General features: G+C 32.5%; 1 pseudogene; it reads left to right on the top strand.

Annotated features, from left to right (window-relative positions):
* Positions 1–959: 959 nt before the first annotated feature.
* On the top strand, positions 960–2,593 carry LOC149531906 (potassium transporter 26 pseudogene; annotated as a pseudogene).
* Positions 2,594–19,107: the final 16,514 nt, after the last annotated feature.

Here is a 19,107-nt window from a genome sequence, read left to right as displayed (position 1 = left end):
AACATTCTTTATCTCATGGAACTTAATAATTAATACACAAAATTGAGCTTAAAAATAATATATGTGTTTGAAAGTATTCTTATGTGATAAGCCTTAAAATCTAAAATGATAATTTAGATGAGGTAGCATGTTTTGATATTTTGGTTTATAGAAAACTTACAGGAGCATTTGACCTACCTTAAGACTGTGTTGAATATCATAAGATTAACCAAAGAGAATTATGTATTTTTGATGCACCTTAAGTATTAAATCTAGGTTTTATTAATTATTATATTTGGTGTGGGAATCAAGGTAGTTGAATCCAAGATATTGTTAGTTAAGAGATGGTTGGATACTAAAAACCATAAATACTCAATAAAGAGGATTCTTTGCATTATTTGGTTTTTAATTTACTACTGCTACTCAACTGAGAGGATACCTTGTGGTATGTAATTATTAATAGTTTATGGCCTAGCATTGTTAGCAAGAACACCAAGGTCTTCATTTGTTGCTTTATCATCACTGCTATCATGCATTACCACCTTCTATTTTAAGAAGCATTTGGTTATTTCCTATCTCATTACATGCAATAAATTACTTGCATCTAGCACCCTCTTTTGTTCCAATCCTCTTTTTAGCTCTCTCTAAGCCAATATTGGTGATAGCCATGCTGCCATCAAAATTCAATTTCCTATTTGTCAAATTTTCATCATTTGTAGTCTTCATTGTTGGATCTGTTAGTAACTGCAAAGGTTATTTTGCTTCTAGGTTTGAATTTCCCTAATTGGCAGCCAAACTATTTCCTCCAAAACTTATCTTTGAATTAGAAATAATTGATAATAAAAAATTTAAATATTTCTTGATGAGTTCTAGTACCCAACAAACTTGTTTTTTTCCATTGTTAGTTAATGTATTATGTTACTTTGAGACTAAAAGATAGCCAACCCTCTTCCTAGCATGTCTTGCAAGTTCCTCTCTAAATTGCAATATCACTTTTGTTAGCTATGCAAGGAATTCAGTCAAAGGGTGTCAATCTAAGGCAAAATGCTATTGTGGGAATATTGGTTACAATTATGCCACTACTATTCCTTGTTCAAAGATTTGGCATTGGTAAAGTGAGTTTTATGTTCTCACCTATAATTATTCTTTGGTTTGTGAGTAATTCTCTTATTGGGACATAAAATATTATCAAGAATTAATCAAAAACATTCAAGGGACTCAATCCTTATTATATTGCATATTTCTTCCAAAAACAACAATAAGGTGGTTGGGTGGTCCTTTGAGGTATTATCTTGTATATAACAAGTGTTGAGGTGATGTTTTCTGATTTGATCCACATTAATAAGTGATTCATTTAGATTGTTTTCACTACTTTAGTATACCCTATTCTAATTCTTACTTACACAGGATAAGAAACTTACTTGATCTACAACCTTGGAGATATGAAAAATGCATTTTACATTGCAATTCCAGATGCAGTGTACTAGCCCATGTTTATTTTTACAACATTATCAATAATTATTGCTAGCCAATCATTGACCTCAAAAAGTTACTCAATAATAATAAAAATGGTGGCTCTTGGTTGTTTCCCTCAAGTGAAGATGGTACATATATCAAAGAAACATAAGGGATTAATTTACTCTCCATAAATTAACTTGTCCTCATGGTTATTTGTCTTACTATTATGGTCAAATTCAAGGGTGGTAAAAAAAATTGGAAATGCCTATGGAGTTTTTTTCATTGGGCTCATCCTCATTACAACATGTCTAGTGAGCTTGGTGATGCTAGTAGTTTGGGACTTTCATTTTATATATACATTGTCATTCTATATTGTCTTTGGTTTCATAGGGGGAGCCTATCTATTAGTAGTATTGAATAAGGTGTCATAGGAAGAATGAGTCGCATTTACAATCTTAGGCATTCTTCTGAAGGTAACATACTCTTGGAATTATGGAAGCAAGATCAAGTATAAGCATACAATATCAAAAAATTTAAGTAGAAAGGATCTTCATGCTCTTGTAACCAATTTAGGATTGCCCACTCTAGGGGTGTATTTCTTGTTCAATGAGATAATTTATGGATTTCCATTCATTTTGAGGCATTACATAAAGAATGTGGGTTCTCTTTATGAAATTATATTTATTTGACTATAATAGTTGTTCTAGTAATAATAGTATTACTAGAGGAGAGGTTTCGTGTGGGGAAAATTGGGCCTAAGGGTGTATATAGATGCCTAGTACAATATGGTTACAATTATGTGGCTCTAAGCATGGAAGGGGAGAGTTTTCTCACCCATGTTAACAAAAGCATAAAAAAACATATCATAAATGAAGAACCTAAGGATGGTACAAATGATTGTCTTGCAAATCCAATAGAAATAGGTAATGTTGAATATGAGGAGTTGCAACAACTTGATTTGGAAAATAATGTAGGGGTTGTATATGTCTTAGGAAAGACCATACTAAGAACTACTAATACAAGGGGAATTTTTTAAGGAATTTTTATTGATGTATATTGTTTTCTTTATAGCAATTTTCAATCCACCATTTCTACCTTGAAAGTACCACCAAATGAGCTACTTCATATTAGGATGGTATATGAAGTCGAGAGTTAAATAATATGTAATAGTTAAATAAATGGTTTGTAGATGGACATAAGAGATATTTCAAACTATATCTTTGAATCTTCAAAAAAATTCTTAGAAAAAAAAATTTACAACATGCAAAAATAGAAGGATGATCTTACCTCTTTAATACTTTAAAGCCTTCTCTCTTTGTATCTTCATCTCTCTACACTCGTACCACATTTTTAGCATCCTTTTAACCAGTTTAAATTATGAGCCTTCAAATAGAATATGTACACCCATCAGCACATAATGACAAAGAAATTTTAGTAGACATTACAAATAATTTCAAATCCATGGAAATAATTTAAGTATTGACAATATATATTGTGCATGTGCTTATATATGATATTGGAAGGAAACCCCTAAGAATATAAACTCTCTTGTATCTTATTTTTGTGTAAAGGTCTAGGGTTTGAAAAAAAATTCTCAAAACATAGGAGTTCTTGTTTAGAATCAGACCAAAACAAAATTATCTTTCATTTCAGCAAAAATCCTTTGGTGGATGCAACCAAAAGGGATACATAGATAGTAGCTCTTGAGTCTAAAGTATTCCATATTGCCAATGGCTACTTGTTTATTCAAATTTATCAACATTTCAATGTATCTAGCCAATTGGATAAATTCATGAGACAACAAAGCTTTATTTAGAGATCGCCAACCCTACCTCTTTGCTATGCAGGGGTGGATAAACCATTACAGAGTCACTCCAAAGTTTAGTCTTACAAAATCACTACTCTAACACCATGTCTAGAACTATGCTTTGGTTTTGTTTGGGAAGAAATGAAAGGAATCCCTTCCTTTCACACATTGTTTTGAAGTAGGAAAATGTGTTCTCCACTTTTTTTCATTTTTCTTTACTTTGATAATAAAAATAGTTTTATTTCTTATCTAAGATAATATATTAATTTTGTTTCAAAAATAGAAATTGATGATTTGAGAGTTTTGTTTTGTTATTAAATAGGTTTATGTAAATATAGATAAAGTATAGAAAAATAACATAATTCTTCTTTTTATGTTTATGAGTTTATAAATTTAAAAGAAAATATATTAATAATTTTGAAGAAAAATCAAATAAATATATTTATTAAAAGTAGAGTCAAAAAAATTTCATTAGTGTACATCAAGAATAGATAGCTTAAAATCTAGTCTATAAAGCATTGCAACAAGTACAAAAATTTAAATTTACATGAAACCAAGCATTTGAATGTGAATAATGGAACACAAAATAATATTTAAGGGGGATAATTAGATAGAACATATAATAATAATAAATTATGATAGTTTTTATTTATGGTGTCAAGTTTCATTGTTAATCAATAATCTTAAATATATATAATAATAAAAATAATAACTTAAATATTTAAACTAAATTATTAATTTTATCTTAAAATATCTCTTTAAGAAGTAGTGGGACTAGAGTCAACATGATTAGACCATATTGCTTTTTTTGATCAATTTATTTGAAGGACTTAACAAGTGGAATCAATCATCGACCAATTGATGTTTATAATTTTTTGATGTTGAAAATTAATTAATATATAATTAGATAACTCATATTATCATAACATTATAAGAAAGTCCAATAACTAAATTATCCTCCAAAAGAAAAGTTATATTCTGGATGATAATCAAATAAAATCTCCCAAACCATTTAACAAAGTGTCCTATATTCAGGAAGAGACAAAGTGAAATCATTATTAGTATGAGAAAAAGATGGTTCAAGGGCCACAAATGAGTTGTGAAAAATAAAATTAACCTAATCTATTAATAAATAATCATTAGAGAAGTAAAGAGAGAAAATACAAATGACTAGTTATTAATGACTATTTATGTAGTCACTTATTTAGTCATTTATTTGGTAGTCTATTTAATCATTTCTATTTGGTTGATCTTTTGATTTAATTCGGTGACCAAATTATTCTCTTATTTAGTCACCTATACATGTAAATTACAAAGAAATAGTGGAATGTGATCAGTTTTTGTCATGTGACTAACAATTTTAGAGGTGTGACTAAAAGTTTTAGTCACATAGTCACATATTTACCAAAATGTACTAGTGATCCCAATTAGCTACAACATTAGAACCTAGTCCTGTGAACCACCTTAAAGTTTTATCTTTTAGAGTAGAGGGAAACAAATTCATCCTATGAGTGTTATTTTTATAATCATAACTTCTATAGAGAATGTCAAACTCAAAAAGGAATGTTTCAAGATCTTCAGTGATGAGGAAATAGAATTTGTGGAGTGGAGAGGCTAGAATGCTCTTAAATTTTTTATTATCATGTTGGTCTGGCATGAAAAATGGAAAATTAAGTTGAGCCATCCTTTTTGGTGGAGGTGGAGCTCTTTTTCTTCTTGGCTAATAGATTACCAAAGCTAGATAGTTATCTTGATATTATAGTTCAACAAAGAGGTCATTTGAGTGCAATGATCCTTCTAAAGATGGAGGTGAAGGTAATTCTTCTTGGTCAACAACAAATGGATTTTCAAATGGTTGGTTTTCTTCTTAGTTTCTTTCTTTGTCTTCTTCTTGTATAATTTATGGCTTAGGGTAAATAATTTGTTATGTTTCAGAGGGGTCAAGTTAAGGAAGGAATCTCCCAAGGTGGTATCTTCTTCTATGCATACAAAATGAATAAAAATAAAACTTTCTATTTTATGAAAACTAGATAAATGACCTTTACAAAGGTTTAGATTGACACCATCCCCAACCATGGTGCCAAAAATTTTTTACCAATTAAATGGTTTGGAAACTAGAGATTTACACCAATTACTTATGGATTGGACATCATTAATAGTGACCAAATAATTGATTGGATGCATTTAATGTATCAACTAGGGACATATACTTGAAATGGTATCTTCAAATTATGTTCTCTAAACCATCTTGATTACCATCTCTAAATTATAAATTGAAATGCTAAAACTAAGTATGGAATAGAAAGTTTAATCTATTACAAAGGAATACAAATACAAATAGGATACTACTTTATTTGCCTATGCTACAGGAACAACCAATAATTCTGGTACTGTCTAGTTGTAGGAGCATAAAAGTAATAAACTATTCTAAGGAAAACATGAAGCTTATTCTACTAACTGACTTCACTCCCCAAGTGGACCCACTTTGATGAGAAAATGAAATAAATACTCAAGATAAAGTGTTGGAAGTCAACAATATTGTCATCGTATTGATATTCAAACCATCAGAAGTACAACTAAAATAATAAAAATATTGTATTGAATGTTGTTGTTGGATTACAATTGACTTCTTGAATAACTAGAGAAATTCGAACAATAGCTTATTTATAATAACCTAAGGAGAAAAAAACTTCATAAATCTATGATCCTTTAACAAAAATGATTTAGCAGAGACTTTAATTAATTATAGCATTATAGGAAACTTTCATCCTATCAAAAAAGTCTTCCATAAATTTAGGCGATCATGACTTTTTATTTACGTATGGATAGTTTGTAGTTTCTTTGATTTGACCTTATTCTAACCATTTTTTTGTAGTCATTGCATGAACCTATCAACACATGCTTGATGACACTTCTTAAATTCCCCTTAATTCATTCCTACAAAAGGTTAGTACACATGCCCAATTTTAAAACACATCCATATCAATAATCCATAAAAAGCATTAAATGTATTAACTATCTAATTATTTCTCACGGAACACATGGCTATAAGAGCATACCCAATAAAACTTAGGGAAGAAAGAAACAGATTCATTAATATGCATACATTTGATTTCATTTAATAGCCATAATTTTTAACTATAGTATTATAACCAAGAAGCCATAATATGTTCAGGAGATCATAGCAGTTCATAAGTTTATACAAAAATATATGATTAGAAAGTCTTTGAGTATAAAACATTAAAACCTTCTAAATAACCATATAAAAAGAAAGAACTATATGCCAATAATAATCCCCATCATGTGTCTCCTTAGAATTAAATGAAAATCTTGAAACTATTCCAACTGCATATGCAATATATGGTTTGTTGTGTACAACATATTGTAACTTCCCAATTATTGATCTGTGTTGTGTCTTATTTAATTCAGTAGTGTTGTCTTCCTTAGATATTTTACATCCAATGACCATAAGTGTTCCAAATAGCCTTGACTCATCCATACCAAATGTTTTCAAAATTTATTTTATGTACTTAGATTGGGTCACATATATACCCCCTTGTGTTTGATGAAATGTAAACTAATGAAAAAAATGATCTCGCCAAACATAGTCATCTTAAATTCTTTGCTCATGATAAACAAATGATCTGCACAAAAACTCATTACCACCAAATATTATATCATCAACAAATATCTCAATTATTAGGGCCTTTTTTTTAGCTTCATTTCTCAAATACAAGGTACAATTTTTACTTGTTCTAAAAAAACCAATCTTCATTAGATATGAATGAAATCTTTCATGCCATGCTCTAGGTCCTTTCTTTAATCCATATAGTTTTTTATTAAGTTTGTATACCAAGTGCTTCAGATTTGGCTTCACAAATCACTTAGGTTGTTTGATATAGATCTCATCCTCTAGTATTATATTTAGAAATTTAAACTTAACATCCATTTGATAGACTTTAAATCTCTTATAAGTTGCATAATCCAAGTGTGTTAAGACTCCTTTAAATCTAGCTACAGGTGCAAATGTCTCACCATAATCAATAACTTCTTCTTGGGCATAACCTTCACAAAGAAGTTTTTCTTTGTTCCTCACAACGTATCCCCTCTCATTCAATCTATTCTTGAATATCTACTTAGTTCCAATTAAATTCTTATCTTTTGGTCTTGGTACAAGAACTACTATATTTGGGCCCATTTTATGATGCTAGCTCATCACACTAGGTGACAGAAAACCATCAAATACTCGACTAAAAAATTCATTTTTGAACACATGTTGAACTCAAAATCCATCACAATATCAATTCCAAATGTTGTCGATAGGTCACGGTCAAGTAGACAGTGAAAGAAATGTGACTGTTAACATTAGCATCAGTTGTAGGACATCATATCATTGACCATGAGATGATATTGAGTTACATTTACTAATAATGATGTTATCAAATGTATGACATTCTCATCATATATTACATCAAAAATTTGTTTGTTTCACGTCACAAATTTGATGATATATTGATAGTATAATTGTGTCAGGAAAAAGATTTTCTAGTTACTGAGTTCAAATTTTTTAGTGATATTTTTTTTTTTGCCATAATTATTTTCTAAAGTTTGAATTAAAAATTGCAAAAATATTTTAAAATAATGTGCAAATGATTAAATGTGGACTAGTCATTATACAAGTGGCATTTATCAATCTTAAAGTAACAATATTGGAATAGAAAACAACTTAAAGACACTTACACAAGGGATTGACATAATTCTGTCAATCTCTTAAATAAACATCTTTAAGTTGTTTCTCATTCCAATAATGGAGCCTTAAGCTTGATATTTTCCATCTGTACATTCAACACTCCTTATATAATCATTTGCACATTATCTTAGAATATTTGTACAATTTTTAAGTTAAATTTTTTAAAATGGTTTATAGTGAGAGAATATTATATCACTGCCACCATGGAAATCATTAATTGGAAAATCTTTTTCCTGACACAATTATACCATGCAAAGGTTGTTAGACTTCAAACAAAGGGCACTAGTGTGATCTTCAAAAATATATAATAATAAAAAATATGAAATTGCATTATGGATTTATTAACATTTTCATAATGGAAAAGGAGTTCCATGTAAATTATGTTTCAATTATACATACTAAAAAGGTGTTACTATTATGATTTTGACAAGGGTAGGTGCATGGATGCTTCCATGAGACATAATAACATGTAAATTTTCTTACCAACTACAATGAGTTATGTAAATATTTTCTTGAGAGAAATATGATGCAAGAACCAGTTAGTTTCCAAAAGTTGCAAAGAACCTTTGAAACAAGTTTTTTTTTTGGGCTTAAAATTGTTAGAAAGTAAAGTCCACAAAGATAACTAAGAGGGTAGGGGGGGTAGGGGGAACAATCATCATATTAAAACAACTCTTATTAACCTTATTAATTCTAAAACATGTAATCAACAAGATCAACAACCACCATACGCAATAACACCATATTTATTAACTAGGGAAACCCCTTGATTTGAGGGAAAATCCCAATGAGGATGGTAGAAAAAAATGATGTACTAATATATAAGTTCCTTGTAAGAGGATGGACCCTGTTAGGAGCCAATGAATAATATTTGGTAAATAGAAGTCCTTGTTAGGAGACTTTGAATTCATGTTAGGAGATTCCAACATTGTTAAGAGTTGTGCCAATATTGTTAGGAGTTGTGGAAGGAAGAAGGACCCACTATCTAAATAGATTCAAGGGAAAGGACACCAAACTCATTATCAAACTAGTCTTAGTACTATCCTTCTCAAAATAATACCAATAAAAAAATTTCTGCAACAACCTCTTTTCCAAATATAGTCTCTTTATTAGTCTACTATATCTTAACCATACCAAACACTTTTTGTTGGAATTCTTTAGAATAACTGAGAGGGGAGTTAATCAGTTATCCAAGGTTCAAATGTACAAATAAAACTTCTCTACACTTAATAGATTCATATCCATATACCCATATCATGCATGCATCCATTAGATTGTCAAATACCTTAAACATTTACATATTTCTATCCTAGGTCCAAATAACTTTGCAGCAATGTAAACATAAACACCACAAACTCATTCACACATTTTGACACATGGATTTTATGTGGAAACCCAATTTGGGAAAAACCACTAGTAACATACTACCAAATTTCACTCTTCTAAAGTGATACCTTGTAAAAGGCTAACCCTATTAAAGGTTATAATACACACTGTTAAATGTGACCTAGTTAAAGGATTGCAATCACCCTATTAGGAGTGAGCCTTGTTAGAGGGCTTTAGACCATTCCATTAGAATTTAAATTGGTTAAAGGATTTACAAATGACTTTTAGGTCAATCTTAATCCAAATGATTTATCTAGACTAATACAATGGTTAGAAAGTAATAACAGGACTTGATTGAATAAAAAAATATAACTCACTTGTAGATTACATATCTCTATTTTAGTCCTCCATTCTACTTGGCATTCATCCTCTTTGTCTTTGATAGCTTTTTCACTCTTCAAGCATTCAACTATTTAAGCCTTCTTTCTCAGCATGCCAGTTGTAGGTTCATCCCTTCAACCACATTATGAAGCAACACCTTAGACTTCTTGTCTTCCTTAGGTTCTCGCACATGAAAACCTTTTCTTTTTGTTTTCTATCTCAATCTTTTCTGCTTCACTAAAATCATCCATTTTAGGGTTTGGTAAGATTCAATGAATCACCCACTTTTCTATTTTATTTCCTTCTAGAAACTTCCTCTCCAATCTTCTTTTAATTCACCTCAAAATGGTTTACCTTGAATTCTGTGCCTCCAACTCATCAACATTTTCTTCCACACACTTCACATAATTCAAGAAATCAACTTTCTTACCTCAAATTTGTCAAATCTTTGATTTAACACATTTTACTATCACTCAACATTTACAATTTTTTGTCACTCGACCAATACTAGTTCAATTAGCACATACTAAATTTTACTGATGCTCGACATCAACTAAAGTTTACTTGGCTTCCACTATTTTCCTTCTTTTCTTGGCACCTATTTATTTTCACTCAGCTTGAACTAAATATGTCATGTCCCCTTTTCAAATAATAAAAAAATAATAATCTTTGCTAAGGCAGGCAGGCCCAAGAAAGTGAAGTTTCAGAAAAAGGGGGTTAATCTTTGGAAACTGTTGGACTAATAAATGAAATTATTATTAAAATATGTTTCATTAACCTCTCTTGGACATGAGTTAAAATTATGGCCTCTTTTAAGGGGTTTGGAGGCATTTTGGGAGATTCCAGAACTTGATTTTTGCTCATTCTTTGTTATTCTTCAGAGGCTGCCAAACTTGTGGAGAAGGAGACCCAAGAGCGGGAGTTTGCAGGTTTCCAGGGAGACCCAAGAATAGGAGTTTGTAGGTTTTCAAGAAGGATAAGGATGGGAGTTTCAATCCATTCCATGTGCATGCTCATACAGAGTTTGCCTTTGTGCTGAACAGTGTAGATTTGTGGGTTTTTGGGTGTGTTTTTTGCATGAGTTTGGTGTTTTCAGTTGAGCATTTCATATCAGTTTTGGTTTCTGCTATATTTTAGACTTTAAGCTGTTAAAATAGAGCTAAATATATGTATTGGGACATGATTAAACTTCTGAGATAGTTTATTAGTGTTTTGTGGTATTTTCGGGCATTTTTGTGTTAATTTCGGGAGCCCGATGAGCATAGTTTTTGTCCTACATTTGTGAGCTGTTGTGTAAAGGCTATATATATATGGAAATGTCATTTTGTAGGCTTTTATTCTGTTGAAATTTTTTTAAAAATTTCCATTTTCATATTTATTAATAATAGGTGAAGCTGTGAAGCTTTCGGCACCATTTCTGGCATACCCGATTTGGGGTTTCTTGAGAAATTTGGAGGATCTTTGTGATATTAGTTGTTTGATCTTGAAAATATGATTATAGGTTGGAAATATCATAAAAAATCAGAGAAAGGGACATTTCAGTGGTATCAGAGCCATGATCTTGCCAGCCTGAGGGTTTGTAGAAGCTTGCATGTCAGTTTTGACAACTACCCAGATCTTGCATTTCAGCTTTGAGAACTACCCAAATCTTGCATGTCATAATTTATGGTTGCATGTTGTTTCTAATTAGCTTCATGTCAAAATTTATGGTTGCATGCTACTTCTAATCATTTTCATGTTAGTTCTTGGTGAATTTGGTTGTTGTAGAAGTTTGCATGTCAGTTTTGACAACTACCCAGATCTTGCATGTCAGTTTTGACAACTACCCAGATCTTGCATGTCATAATTTGGTGGTTGCATGTTGCTTCTAATCAGTTGTATGTCAAAATATATGGTTTTAGACTGCTCCTAATCATTTTCATGTTAGTTCTTGGTGAATTTGGTGGTTGTAGAAGTTTGCATGTCAGTTTTGACAACTACCCAGATCTTGCATGTCATAATTTGGTGGTTGCATGTTGCTTCTAATTAGTTGCATGTCAAAATATATGGTTGCATGCTAATTCTAATCATTTGCATGTTAGTTCTTGGTGTTTGAAGAAGTTATATCCTATTGGGGTTACACTCTACTTTATCTAGAATGGACAGGTATAGTACAGAGTCTCAGAGGACACGATCTTGGACAATTGATATCCAGAGTCAAAATAGTAGAAAGGATGGTTATTTAGACATTCGAGATAAACTTATGAAAATAAACCATGACATGTCTGAATAGTTGGTTGAGCACCACCGTATAATGAATGACATGTTGTCCGACCCAACTAAGGTGGATAAGTTGACTGGATTTCTATTTGGCAGATTTTCTCATGGGACAGATGACACAATTCCCAGGAACTTGCATGAGGAGTTTGAGAAACTAGCTAATAGCCAGGTAGAGGTCTCAGATTCTACTCTGCCACAAGAGGTGGTGGGAAAGGATATTACACAGATTGATAGTAACAGTCAACTTGATACTCAAATTGAGACAATTGTTTACAGGTTGTCAAAGGGTGATGCCATAGGTATTCAGGATGGTATAGTTACAATAGGCAGTGACTACAGTGTAGTGGGTTTAGATGATGATTATGAGGATGATGTTGTACAGGATGGTGAGATACCTGGTAGAGATGAGCAGACATTGAGCATTCATGACTTTGCTGAGAAAGAGTACCAGGCACAATTAGATGCTTCATCACATGAGGTTGAGGCTGGTAGTACTTCACATGATTTGTCCAGCCAGCTGAAGGTGAACAAAGATAGTATTGTGACTTCGTTATCTCATCATGACAGGTATGTGGAGTTAGTTGGTATTGGTCATATTACTCAAGTGAGGAGTTTTCTTGAGTTACCAGTTGATTCTAGTTTACGGATATGGACTCGAGATTGTTATATTGGCATTTGGAATTTAGTTGACTGGAGATCTTTAACACTTTTTGGTAGCAGTGTTTGTTTGGGTGCTATCATGGATTTGATTAGCAGATTACACGGTGTTGTCTTTTCTTGTTCCAGTATCTTGTTTGATGTTGGTATTAGTTTTTATACACCAATGTTGGGCTTTGTTCATATATCCAGTCGACCATACTTGCTGGAATGTGTTGATGATATTTCATATTTGGCAGTGTGTATAGATGAGTCCCAGGATCATATTGGCATTGATGACATCCAAGAGGATGTAGTGGGCAATTTTGAAGACTTAGTTTCCTTGGGTACAGAGGAGTTGGACAGCAATGCTAATGTTTTTGATACTCTGTATGTTGATATGAGCTTTAGATTTGATTCACAGGATATGGATGGTAATACTCTAGAGACTAGTAACTTTGAGGATACTCCTATAGACAGTGCATCAGAGGAGGTTTTTAGGAGACAGTCAAGCCAGTACCATCATGAGTCTAATCAGTTGAGAGTTAGTGACCGAGACATTGCTATCACTTCCCAGCATTTCAATGCTACTCGTCAGTTGTTAGCAGTTTATGGATGGTGTTCTCCTACTAGTGATGAGTAGGGAGGCAGTTATCTTTCCTTGACAGAGTTCCACTCTTTATGGGAGGCTATTCGGATTTTGAGACAAAATTATATACAGTTGGTAGCCGATAGAGATTATCTAATGGAGTGGGGCAGTACAGCATATGATGCATTTTTGGCCAAGGAAGATGAGGTGAGTGAGCTTACTGAGCAGCTTGAGGTGACTTCTAAGATTCTTGAGAGTACACAGTTGGCTTTCAAGGAGTCACAGTTTCATTTGGCTAAGGTGACCATGGAGTTAGAGTGACTACAGTCTTTACCTGATTCTATACAATCACAAGCTGTGGTGTTTGGTGATCCGAGGATATCCATGGCCGAGATTGTCAGAGACAGTGGAGATGGGGATGCATACATATTTGATACTAACATTGGCATATCATGTTCATTCCCACTAGAGTCAGGTTCAGTTGAGTTGGGTGTTGTAGTAGATTGTTGTATGCCTGACATGGTGGTGGCCTCTAGTACTGATGGCACAAAGACTAGAGATGTATCAAAGATCATGTGTGATGTTGGTGAGTTGGCAATTGGCATGGTTCCTGCTAGTAATACTACTCCCTTAGTGATATCTTTGGAGGTAGTAGTTAGTTCCAACATGGTTAATGATCAATTACAGTTAGTTTCATCTGGATTACAGTCTCAGCCACTGACTGAGATTGGCACATTCTATCGGCACTACACTATGAGGTACGCTCATCCATTTACCTTTGATGACCATGTTGATGAGATGATGATACAAAGATGTACTTTGGTTCCTAGTGCTTGTCATCAGTTATGGGATAGTTTGACATCTCAGGATGAGAGTTGTGATGGGCATGACATGGTGATAGGTTCTATAGTTGATAGCTTGATAATACATGACTTAGAGCAGGAGTTTCAGAGCGATGCTTCAGCGAGTGTTGTCATTGATTCTACTCCTTTGGCTATGACATCTCCTGACTTAGCTGGTGATCAGTCACAGTGGGTTGTATCACTTGTTCATGGTGAGCTGTTGACCGAGGTTGGTTTTTTTTATCAACTTTATATTGCAAGGTATGTACATCAGTTAGCATTTGATCCTTGTGTTGAGGAGTTGAGAGCAGGAAAATTTGGTTTGGGTTCCAATTCTTGATATTTATCTTGTGATGGCTTTTCACCATCAGGGGTGCATGGTAGTTATGGTTATGAGATAGTGGTTGGTGATCTATAGAGTTGTGTTGATTGCAGGCATTGTATAGTGTGTGGATTCTCCATGCTTGGTACAGTTTCATTTGGGAGCATTCACCATTGTTGCAGAGTTGGATTGTACATTCCGTATAGGCCAGTGGAATGCATTGATGGTATTTACTGTGTTGGTAGTCAACTTTACTTGGATTTTGATATTCTAAGAGTTTTTGTCTCATGGGTTTTTGACTATGGTGGTGGTGATTTTGGAGTTTTCTTGAGCTATAATTGTCAGTTTGATTATGGATTCCTCTTGGTCATATTGCAGAGGATATTGCAGGAGCCTGTGTTAATTGGTAGTAGTATAGTTCATGACTACATTTGGGATCCAGGTGGATTGATTGGTTTATTGTTCAGCCATTTCTTGAGGACAAGCAATGTTTGAGAGGGGAGGACTTGTCATGTCCCCTTTTCAAATAATAAAAAAATAATAATCTTTGCTAAGGCAGGCAGGCCCAAGAAAGTGAAATTTCAGAAAAAGGGGGTTAATCTTTGGAAACCATTGGACTAATAAATGAAATTATTATTAAAATATGTTTCATTAACCTCTCTTGGACGTGAGTTATGGTTATGGCCTCTTTTAAGGGGTTTGGAGGCATTTTGGGAGATTCTAGAACTTGATTTTTGCTCATTCTTTGTTATTCTTCAGAGGCTGCCAAACCTGTGGAGAAGGAGACCCAAGAACGAGAGTTTGCAGGTTTCCAGGGAGACCCAAGAATGGGAGTTTGCAGGTTTCTAGGAAGGCTAAGGATAGGAGTTTGAAGCCATTCCATGTGCATGCTCATACAGAGTTTGCCTTTGTGCTGAACAGTGTAGATTTGTGGGTTTTTGGGTGTGTTTTTTGCATGAGTTTGGTGTTTTCAGTTGAGCATTTCATATCAGTTTTGGTTGCTTCTGTATTTCAGACTTTAAGCTGTTAAAATAGATCTAAATATATGTATTGGGATGTGATTAAACTTTTGAGATAGTTTATTAGTGTTTTGTGGTGTTTTTGAGCATTTTTGTGTTAATTTCGGGAGCCCGATGAGCATAGTTTTTGTCCTACATTTGTGAGCTGTTGTGTAAAGTCTATATAGATCTGGAAATTTCATTTTTTAGGCTCTTATGCTGCTGAATTTTTTTTTTAAATGTCCATTTTCAGATTTATTAATAATAGGTGAAGCTGTGAAACTTTTGGCACCATTTCTGGCATACCCGATTTGGGGTTTCTTGAGAAATTTGGAGGATCTTTGTGATATTAGTTGTTTCATCTTGAAAATTTGATTAGAGGTTTGAAATATCATACAAAATCAGAGAAAGGGACATTTCAAAATATGCTCAGCTTGCACTATTTACTTAGTCAAGCTTGGCAGACACATTTCTTTACTTGATCTTCTTTTAGTCTTTTCTTGAGTAACCTTTCATTACAAACTTTAAGTAGATAAAAAATACACTATAGTATCAATGTATTACTTGATCTTAGTACTCCTTTTATACACCAAATAACTCAACCTTTCTCTAGGTACTCTTGTTTATCTACTCAAATAGCAATTTTGACATCATTTACAAAATAATGATTGTTCCATGATAGGTTCCATAAATTTGATCTCAACTGTCTCCATCATTATTAATCTCTTTTCTCAACAATACTACTCTAAAAAATCTGAACTCAACACCTTTGTCATCAAAAGAAATTCAATATTAGGTTCATTGGATCTCACATATAAGTTCACATACTCACATTACAAAACCATCTACACTTGATCTCACAATCACACTTTCACATTCTACCACAGGAAAATAATATCTCCTTTATACCAAGTCCTAAAACAAATTATTGAGTTGGCCTTGAGATTTTCCTAATTTATAGTTACAATATAGGACCACCTTAAGATATTTTAATATATGTTACATTACAATATTACATTTTCTCATAATTATAACCAAACTATCATATCACTATCTTCATAACTCTTCACTCAAACTCATATGGATGTGCACAATTGACCACTACATATTGATCATGTCTTCTATCTCTATCTAATCTTACTCAACTATATTCTATCTCTTTTAGTAGATATAATCAAAACATCATCAACTGCTTCTCAAGAACTCTATATGAATGTTGTGTTCAATAAATATAAAATACTTGTCAACTATCTTTGACTTTCTATATGCGCTCTTAGCCACATCATTAAGACACTCTATAAAACATCCAATTAAGTGGGAATAACCTCATCTTTAATTCTATAACCACACAACTCCAATCTCTATCTGTTGCTCTGTCAATCTCACAGAATAACATGTATGTTGACATCAATGACAAACATAGTCATGAATGCAACATACAATCACTCTGCCAACTCTCTTGCAATGCTAGGATATCCCCCATAGGCATACAATGAGCATTCATGCTAAAAATCTCCCCTTTTGGAATTTATGAAAACATAGATGAAAAAAATCTAAGTTCCATAATATCAAATCTTCTTCATCAATCAAATTCTTTCTCAAGAACATCTCTCATCCATTGATATTCTTCCCCCATTGACATAAATATTATCTACCATAAGATATCTTCTACTCTTCTTCAAACATATATTGAAAGGATTTTTTTCATATGCTACTCTCCCCCATTGACATCAATGACAAAGCCATCATTATGTCAATTAAGCCATATAATAGCTTCAATAAGATCAAGTTCCCAAAGACACTATTAAATACTATTTACCAAGGGTCCTTAATGACTAATCTCAAACACAAATACTCCTCCATAAAGGAAGCATCAAGCATCTAGTTCAGATAATGAAAATAATGCTATGCTACAACTGGACTAATGCAATCTCTACATCAACTACTCAGAAGTAGGCAAGGGCCTAACCCCAAGCATACATCTCAAGTACTCAAAAGTATCCTTCATCAAAGGTTTGGTAAATTTATCTTCCATCTTCTCATTTGTACTAATATACTCCAATATGATATCCTTCTCTGCAACTTTCTCTCTCAAAACATGATACTTAATATTTATGTGCTTTTTCTTTGAATATAAAGTAAGATTCTTAGACATACTCACTGCATGTGTGTTATCACAATGTATGATAATAGGCTCTATAAACTCAATTCCAATGTCCTACATTTGTTTCATCCAAATGATCCAATTACAATTTTTTTTTTCTACATACTCTGCTTCTATTGTGCTCTATGAAATATAGTCATGTTCTTTCTTAGCTAAGAAACCAATCTTCCTCCTAAGAAAATGCTCCAACACTTGTACTCTTTACGTTATCCACACTGCATGCCCAATATGCAACAATGTATGCACATAAGGTAAAGTCATTTTATTTTTCATACCATAACCCAAACTTAGGTGTACCCTTCAAATATCTTAAAATCATTTTTACTATTACATAATCTAATTCTTTAGGATCAACTTGAAATTTTTCCACAATGTTAATTGCATTAGCTATATTAGGTATTGTATGTGTTAAATATTGCAAACCTCCAATCATAGACCTATACTTATTTTTTTCAACAATAGGAGTCATATCTTTGCTAGATAGCTTATTATTAGTTACCATAGGCATACCACTAGGTTTATAACTTTCCAAACCAAACCTTTTCAACAAGTCTTTCAAATACTTAGTCTATGATAAGAAAATACTATCATTATTCTACATAATTTATAATCCTAAGAAATACTCAATCTCAACAATCATGCACATCTCAAATTTCTTCTTCATTTCACTATAAAATGCTTCACTTGGTTCATCATCACCTCCAAAGATTATATCATCTCAAACACTTCAACAATTAGTAACCATTTTCATTCTCCTTCAAATATAAATCATTGTATGTAGTACTTTTAACAAATCCCAATTTTTCCAAATACTTATCTAATCTCGCATACCATACTCTCAGTGCTTGTTTCAATCCATATAATGCTTTCTTCAACTTACAAACCATACCTCCTTCTGTCAAAGGAAAACCTTCAGGCTACTCAATGTAAACTTATTCTTCAAATTCTCCATTTAGAAATGTTGAGTTGACATCTATCTGATACACTTTGAATTTATTGTTGGATGCATATGCCAAAAAAATGATAATTTCTTCTATTCTAGCAACAAGTGCAATGTTTCATCATAATCAATACCTTCTTGTTGTGAATACCCTTACATAAAAGTCTTTATTTTTTTCTGACAACCTCACCTTGTTCATTCATCTTATTTTTGAAAATTCACTTAGTTCCAATAACATTTTTTTCCCTTAGGTCTAGGAACCAACACCCATGTATCATTCTTTTCAATTTGTTCTAATTCTTCTCTCATAGCTTTAATCCGAAAGTCATATTTGCTAGCTTCATCCACACTTTTAGGTTCTATTTGTAAAATAAAACATAATTTTTCTCTTTGTTCCTTATTTCTAGTCATCACTCATTTATTCTTGCTTCTAATAATCTGATTAGTGGGGTGATTCTCTATTAGATTCCTATTAGGTGTCACTATCTCAACTCTAACTTCAACTCTAGGTTCACTCTTTGGTTCTTCTCTTTGTTCCACAATTGTATGTCATTCTACAAATCTATGTCAGTCTCATAAAACATCTCAACATTCTCTTGGGTAGTCCTTGGATTAATATCTTCATCAGAATTATAATTAAGCATTATTTCTTGAAC

The sequence above is a fragment of the Cupressus sempervirens genome, chromosome 11, assembly GCF_028749045.1.
Source record: "Cupressus sempervirens isolate cs-2001-9-10 chromosome 11, ASM2874904v1, whole genome shotgun sequence".
In the NCBI taxonomy this organism is placed as follows: domain Eukaryota; kingdom Viridiplantae; phylum Streptophyta; class Pinopsida; order Cupressales; family Cupressaceae; genus Cupressus; species Cupressus sempervirens.
The sequence above is the reverse complement of the archived record's forward strand: the minus strand, read 5'-3'. Positions and strand labels throughout refer to the sequence as shown.